This window comes from Primulina tabacum, chromosome 11, assembly GCF_025594145.1.
Source record: "Primulina tabacum isolate GXHZ01 chromosome 11, ASM2559414v2, whole genome shotgun sequence".
NCBI lineage: Eukaryota > Viridiplantae > Streptophyta > Magnoliopsida > Lamiales > Gesneriaceae > Primulina > Primulina tabacum.
Window position 1 is genome coordinate 10211760 of NC_134560.1, and position 8031 is coordinate 10219790.

Here is an 8031-nt window from a genome sequence, read left to right on the forward strand (position 1 = left end):
CAGTTACAATTACTCCGACACATTATTGAAGGAATTCTTTGACTCTGCATACATGAAGAACGGAGAAATTGTTTGTGCTATTCAAAACAAAAACCTCCAATTCACCCAGAAGATGTTTGTTGATTTGTTCAGCTTACCCATGGCTGAAATTACTGATTTCTCCACACTACCAGAAGGAAATATTGACATTTGATGTAGCACCTACTCAATCACAGACTCTCCGATTTCATCTCCAACCTGTCAAAAATGCGAATAAAGATCGAATTCAGATTGTTGGCTGATATTGTGGCAAAAGGACTTCTTGCCAAGGTTGGTGCATATGAAAAGATAACTTTGGAAAAATTTCTTGTTATGGCCACCATCTCATCTAAACTGCAGATCAATTGGTCTGATATTCTATTCAAGACACTGGTAGCTATGATCAAGAAAGAAAACAAATCGCAAGGCTTTGCGATTCAAATCTGCCACATGTTGATTGATGCAGGGGTTCAACCGGTTGATATGACTGAAATTGGTAACAGAGCCAAGGTCACGGGTTCGATTCCCATTGATTGCAAGGAGTGCAATTATTAGGATGTGGGATTGTTGGATGCAATAATTGTCCTTGCTTGTTAGAGCGATCGAATCGTGGTGCTTGAGCTGCTGTGCGGTTTAAAAGATATGAATTGCACCATTACTACTAGCTATAGCTTTTGGTAAAGCGGCAAGCGCTCGGTCCTACAATAATAATGGAATACATTTCAGAAAAATTTAAATGATTTTTTTTTGCATGTACATACATGACATTGTCGTCAACTATTTGAAGCTATATTTTGTCTATATTTCATCGTTTTTGTCTAAATATGAAAGATACAAAAAATATATATATATTAATGCTATTGTGTTATGTTGATTGGTCATGAATGAATTTGATTGTTAAAATATAAATTTTTTCTAATTTTTTTTCATAATTTTCCACAATCCATTATTAAAATGTCTACTTGAAATTTTGAATGAAAAAAAATATCATATCTGTGAAGACCTTTGTTGTTGATTTGCGACGTCATTTTGGGTAGAAAACATGTTATTGACATTGTTGTTTGATCTATGTTCTTCTGAACTCGCGGATTCCATTTTTCAATGTTTAGATACCTGCAAGAGAAATACAAATAAAATTTTAAAATTTGTTAGTTGAGCTGTAGTATTTGATCACCGTTTCACTTACACTTACTTCTACAATAAATCGTTAGAACTCAGATATTATTAATAAAATTTTAAAATTTGTTAGTTTCAGAATGTTGTAATATGACAACGTATGACATAAGAAAAAGTGTCTTTTGAGACAGCCGAATGATTATTATGAAATTAAATAAGTTTAAATTTTCATGAGAATTAAAAATTCCAAGTCGTTTATACAAAACCACAAAATTCGATTACCTCGTTTTAAGAACAAATCAACATGAGGTGACATAAAAAGATTGCATCCAATTCAAAACCAAAATTTCTCTTAAGAAAACATAAAGACAATGTACATCTTTTTCTTCAGGTTCAAGTGACACAATAACAATGAACTTGTCAATACATTTGGCCGTTCATAATGTTTCTGATTTGCCTGTCACAACTACTGAATCCCAAGACCAGGATAAAATAACATGGAGATGTTCGGTAAGGGTGCCAAGAGAAAACAACAGTAACAAATAATAATCTCAACAAATTTGATCACTTGTAAATTGTAAAGGTACTGAGCGTAAATTATAGTGTACTTATTTTCACCAGACTTATGAAATTTTAAGCTTTGGACCTCTCCCCAACTTCATAATCCTAGCTCCTCCATTGAATCATGGGAGGATAGCAAAGTTAACCACCAAATATTTTATGCCATGTGATACAAATAGATGAATCGATTAAGAGAAGCACATGACATCATCTTTACTGCTTCTCCAATACTTCACAGACTCGATCCCCAAAAAAAACTTGGGCCTTCGAATACAGATAAAAATAACAATAAAAAGTATGAATGTATATCAACACTTCAACTATTACCTCGATAAAATTTACAACACAAATCAGATTGTTAAATAATTCTGGGGAGTCCATGCAAGAAACAATATAATCAGATGTCATAAAAATTCCACATTCTAAATTCACATCGTGGTAGAGACAGTGATTACATGTGTTAAAAAGAACAAAATTATCCGCTTCAGCCGACGGAATTGAAATTTCAACTGCTCTGTTGAAATAATAACAATCCCAGGGTTCAATAGATGAAGTTTCCTACAACTACCATGAAAAACTTGACAAAAGAAAAACTTTCAAACACAAAATCAGCAAGAACACCGATCAGCACAAACACAATTCATATTCACCACAACATATTAATTTTTGAATTATGTAAAGAAAACAATTATGCGATTTTTTTTAAAAAGGAAAAAATCAGACAACATACCTCATACAATCTAGGAAATGACTGATCCAAGAACATAAACAACTGTCAAACATCGTATACTTAAACTAACACTCCAATACATGAATTCCTCTTCCCAGATCATAGAACGCTCTCAACAGAGAAGTTCAGCAGATCAGCATAAACCCTGTCAATATTTCACGAAACCCGTTAATAGTTCAAACAATACTTACAATAATTCGTACGAACAATCAATATTATGGATAAAACAATCAAAAGGCGATTTGGTTTATTCGGATACCTGCATCCATTTGCGGTGTGAGAGGTGATATCCTCCCTGTCAACGATAATTTGGTGTTTGAAACCCAAAATAATTGAATTTCCCGAAACCCAAATTCTGAAATCTGTTTTTGGATACGTTAATTCATGAATAATTCTATACAAAACACGATGAATCAGATGCATTCAGAAATTTGGGTATACAAAAATGTGTGTGAAAAATATTGAAAAACCAATAAATTAAAAATTAAATTGGATATGTTACTCCTTTCCATTAACGCTAAACAAAAAAAAAAAACAAAAACAAAAACAAAACAAAAATGTGAACATCGTGAGAACATGGCGTTGTGAAAGAGTTTCTTACACGACAATTTGTGTGGGTTATTCTTCGAAAGAAATTGAAACTGGTTGCGGCTACTGAGTGTAGCTGATTGTTTGTGGAAGTCGTTGTGATGTTCTGTGCCGCTTTAAGTAGTGTGAGAAAAATAAACAAAGCATGGGGTTGGTTTGTTGTGGAAGCGAAAGAGGAAGCCACAACCATGATAGATTTGCGGGTGTTCTGTTTCAGAGAATCCAATGTATGGATTTTCTGTTTTCAAATAAACGATACATTTGATTTGAGAGAATTTGCTTTCTGTTTTAAGAGAAACCGATGTCTAAGTTGGATTTGAGAGGAGAAGAGAAGAACGTGGGGATAAATTAAAAGGAGATGCATGAGCATTTTTGGGGAAATAAATAACAGACCAAGAAATACCATCTCGAAATGGGAAAGGTGGAAATGGTGAAGACAGATATACCATCTCCATCAATACCATTCTTTAATCAAATCGAAATTCAATTCAACGCGAGAAAAGTCTCGATGAATTTTTAATTTATTTTTTAAATACTTGATCAAATTATGTAATTTTTCGGAAAACAAAATTTGATAATTATATAACACTTTTACAGCAAAAGAATTCACTTTTAGCCTAAAATCCCCGAAAGCAGAACAAATATTAATATAATCAATGAAGTAAAAAATTAGAAGGAATACGTTCTTCTACATTTCAAACCAATCGGGTTATACTTCTGGATTAATTCGTCAAAAAACTAGTTGCTTTAATCTTACACTCTTTGTGTATTCTCTTTTTCTTCCATTTTCAATCTCTTCTTCGCTTGATTTTCCATATTTACAGATTTCTCTTTTCAGTTTTTTTTTGGGATACAAGATGTAAACGACGTAGAATCAAAAAATGAATATCTCATCTATCATAATAATATATAAAAATTAAATAAACGCAAAAATTTGTGTGAGACGGTCTCACGTGTCGTATTTTGTGAGACGAATATCTTATTTGAGTTATCCATGAAAAATTATTATTTTTTATGCTAAGAGTATTATTTTTTATTATGAATATCGGTAGGGTTGACCCGTCTCACAGATAAAGATTCGTAAGATGGTATCACAAAAGACATATTCTTAAATAAATAATAGTCGTGAGAGTTTTGATTTGTCTATTTCAGTAACTTTGACGGCCTAATTAGAAATTTCAATAATAAGGTTACGTACCTAATCGGCGCCATAAGCACCTAAATTACCTTATTAAATTACAAATTGAGACGTAATCTTTTCCAAGATTTAGACTTTAATTTCGAAAAATATTTTAGTAAGTGTCGTAGCAATTTTTATATATAATTTAAAATAAAATGTTCTTAGATGTGACGAGCATTTAAAATAAAAGTAAAGATTATATAATTTGCTTTGGAAAGCTGTGATTTTGCAAGAAAGCTGAAAATTTGAGTACTTTTATTATATTTAAAACTACTAACATTGCTAATTATTTGATATGTATCACGTGTATAATTTTATTTGATTAAGACAAAAAAAAAATTCATGGCCAGCAACATCAAGTTTGTAGTGATCCAATTGCATTCTCAAGTGATGCAAATCTTGTGAATCGAAATCAAGATAATAGAATTTCTCGACAAATCGATAGATATGATCAATATTAAGAAGCTTAAAGTTTTTTTTAGGTTCCAAAGCACAACTAAGTTTAAGAAGTTCAAATGTTGTATCCTTAAATCTATTATTAAGTTCTTCAACTTGAAAATCTATTATAGCTGTAAATAAATTAAATCGATAGTGGTGTTCAACTGTGATTGAATCATTTTTTAACAAGAACGGCATGTACCAGATTTTAAAAAATAAAACCAAAATTCCAATTAAACAAATTGATTTTTTAAATTAATTCAGCTCGATAATTTATTTTCGTTGAAATCGATATTTTGTTCACTCATAGACCGAATTGATGTATGACCTTATTTTAATTCCAAAAAAGATTTTTCAAATTTTTTATTCTTAAGAATCATTGCGGTCAAAAACCAAAGTCAGTTCACATCATTTTTTGAAACCAACGGTAAAAAAAAATGATATTGATAAACATAACGGTAAAAAAAAAAATATTGACAAACATCAAAGAATAATATGCACATTAATAGAAAACAAAAAGCTTGCTACATCATTTAAGTCATTATGCACAAAATTCAAATCATTGATAAATCATATAATATCACATATTATGATTCACATGAAAAATTTGTGCCATTTCTCAAAATCATTACTTTATTTTTCTCAAAATCAATTCTTATAAACATACACTAGTTCATATTAAAAAAAATTAAAATTCTATAAAACTTTTAATATTAATAGAAATTAAATAAAGATATAATAATATATGTAGTAACAGTATAATTGTATTATCATATTAGCTAAATTTAATATATTTGTGTGTTATTGTAAATATAGTCTAAAAATATAATTGGAACTTAAAGTTAATTTTAAAAATCAATTTACATTAAGTTTTTCAATTTTTTAAGCAAAATGCGAGCGAAAGTCAAATTTGATTATAAGTATTTGCAGAAGATCATTTTTAAAAATTACTCATAGTTAACAAAAAATCTACAAATTTGCATCAATAAAGAAAAGCTACCAAAAAAAAATTTGTAAAATTTGGGTGGGTCTAGAGCCCACCCTAGCCCAAGAGTGACTCCGCCCCTGGTCATGCAATTACGGTACAAATATAACAATACTCCGTATGGATTTAATCAAATTTGAGTTTAGAAAAATGTATTTTAGATATCAATCACAAATATTGGAGATCGTGTCAATAACCATTCTAATTGGTTAATATCAGTCGCGATTAATATATACATTCAAAATCATTAAATTACATAATCAATATAAACCTAGTGAAATGTTACAAAAAAGAAAATAAACTCGTCCATCGCATAATATTTGATCGAGTAGAACTCTGTAATTTAATTATCTTTTATTGAGGTACTTATAATCCAAGATTAGACACAATATTGGAAAAATTAAGTACTCTTAATGCAATTTAATGAGTGTGAAGATGTGTAGCTAAAATAACTAAAGAGATCTTGTTACCTTAAAAAAATCTATCACAATTCACTTTAATTAAGATACGGTAAAAACTTGTGTGAGACGGTCTCACGTGTCGTATTTTGTGAGACAGATATCTTATTTGAGTCATCCATGAAAAATTATTACTTTTTATGCTAATACTATTATTTTTTTATTGTAAATATCGATAGGGTAGACCGGTCTCACGAGTCTCACAGTACTCTTAAGATATATTGAGTAATTATAGGTACAAATAGTTTCAAACTAGGCATTACAAGGTCAATTCTTCCGCACTTACAAAACGCAGTACGTACTTGGAGATTTGGTTTAATTACAATTATGTTTCTCACCAAGTTTGCGCAGCAGCTCGTCCATCACACTTCTGAAAATACCGAAGAACACCATAATAGAACATTGTTGTTCTACTGGCTACAATCTTATGCTCATCCGATAAATGTTTTCTATATTCTTTTTTTACATAAAAAAAATCAAATATTTTACAATCAATTCCAAATATACAAAGGTAAATCTTCAACGGCTTGCACAATTCCCTTATGCCGGTCAGAAATCAGATACACACACCACAAACAACATGTCAGCCTAGATTCTCTAAGAACTATTTTCACGAGTAAGTTGTCTCCTCATCCACGATGGAGAAAGCTAGTTGTAGAACTTGATTTTTCGCATCCAATGTGACAAAGATCAATATTTTGTGCTTATATTTTGTGTACAGATGTGGATCATCGGCACTAATGATTTTGCAATAGTGTCGAAACCTATCTATGCACGGCTTGAAAGCCCAGAAACATAGTCCAAGTTTTTATTGGTCGGTTGTTTGATCTCAGATGGTTTTACTCCACAATTGTTCCCATATTATATTTTGATATAGCACCCATATATTGTAGAAGTAATTGCACAGAGCTCTCCCGTGTATCATAAACAATCTCTATTGCACGTTGCAAATTTCACTAGTGCTTTTGTATACGAGATTGGGTATTCAAATTTATCTTTCACCAGCTCGATAATATAACTAATCTCGAATGCAGGATCACATCGTACAATACCCAATAGTGTATTTGCCACCATCTCACTACTGAAGTTGCGATGACCTATACATTGGTAGAGATACATGTGTTTGGCCCACCATATTTGTTACTTTCCTATAACCTGTCTTCGATTTCAAGAAGCTCGAAGACCCCATCGACACCTGACAATAGATGATGTGTTTTTGCACCGTAGTTTCAACATATTACTTGTGCCCTCAACAACAATATACTCCGACAATAGAATCAAGAAGCACCTCCCCAAATATTTTATCAAAAAATAATGGCATCTCATACATGCCTAACATAAATGGTGCATGTTTTATTTGTAAATTGGCACGTGGTGGTTCACGTGATGACGTCCCTCATCAGCAGAAGCACTTATATTCTTTTCTCTATCATCATTTATCTCTTCTTCTTCATTATTCTACTCTTCTAAAGCTCGCCATACGACATCTTTGGCTCAGTATCACTCTTAATAGCATCATTATTATTTTTGTCATCATCTAAAGAACAAGCCTTTACATCAACCACAATCAATTGGATCCCAACCTGTTCCAATATTTTCAACCCAATCAGCTATTGTATTCCACCAACATGTGAGATTCGGACGGGCCTGTAATATATCGATCCACGACCCATTTCTATGTTCTAAAGTTATATTGCTTAATCCTTCAGTGACCTTTGAAATATACGAGTCCGGGTCATTAAAACCCATGTACCTAGAAGTATCGGGTTTGTTTTGGAAATCAACTTCGGCGACGTGTGGAATATGTGATTCATGTTCATGCCCCCGAAATCAAGGTTCGTTGGCTCTATTTTTACGTACAAATGTAACATCTGCAAATTTTAGCCATGTATTACAAACTCTAAAACTTTTTCATCAACAATGAATATTTAGTTGAAAATTTGATAGTAAACTTCAT